We start from the raw sequence: 217 nt of genomic DNA on the forward strand, positions 1-217 counted from the left end.
AAGAGAAACAAAAGTGAATAAAAGGTTGAGTAAGGAAAAGAAGATTGGAATTAGAGATTTGGTCTTATTTTGGGTTGATTTTTGTATACTTTTTACTTATTCCACATTGCTCCTATATTCCATTTGTTTTTACCTACATATCTCATATTTATCCTACCTTGTCCTTGGCCCCATTACAACCTTGAAAAGTCCTTTTGATCTTTATGTGCATGTGCTT

Source organism: Lupinus angustifolius, chromosome LG16 (genome assembly GCF_001865875.1).
Source record: "Lupinus angustifolius cultivar Tanjil chromosome LG16, LupAngTanjil_v1.0, whole genome shotgun sequence".
NCBI classification, from domain to species: Eukaryota; Viridiplantae; Streptophyta; class Magnoliopsida; order Fabales; family Fabaceae; genus Lupinus; species Lupinus angustifolius.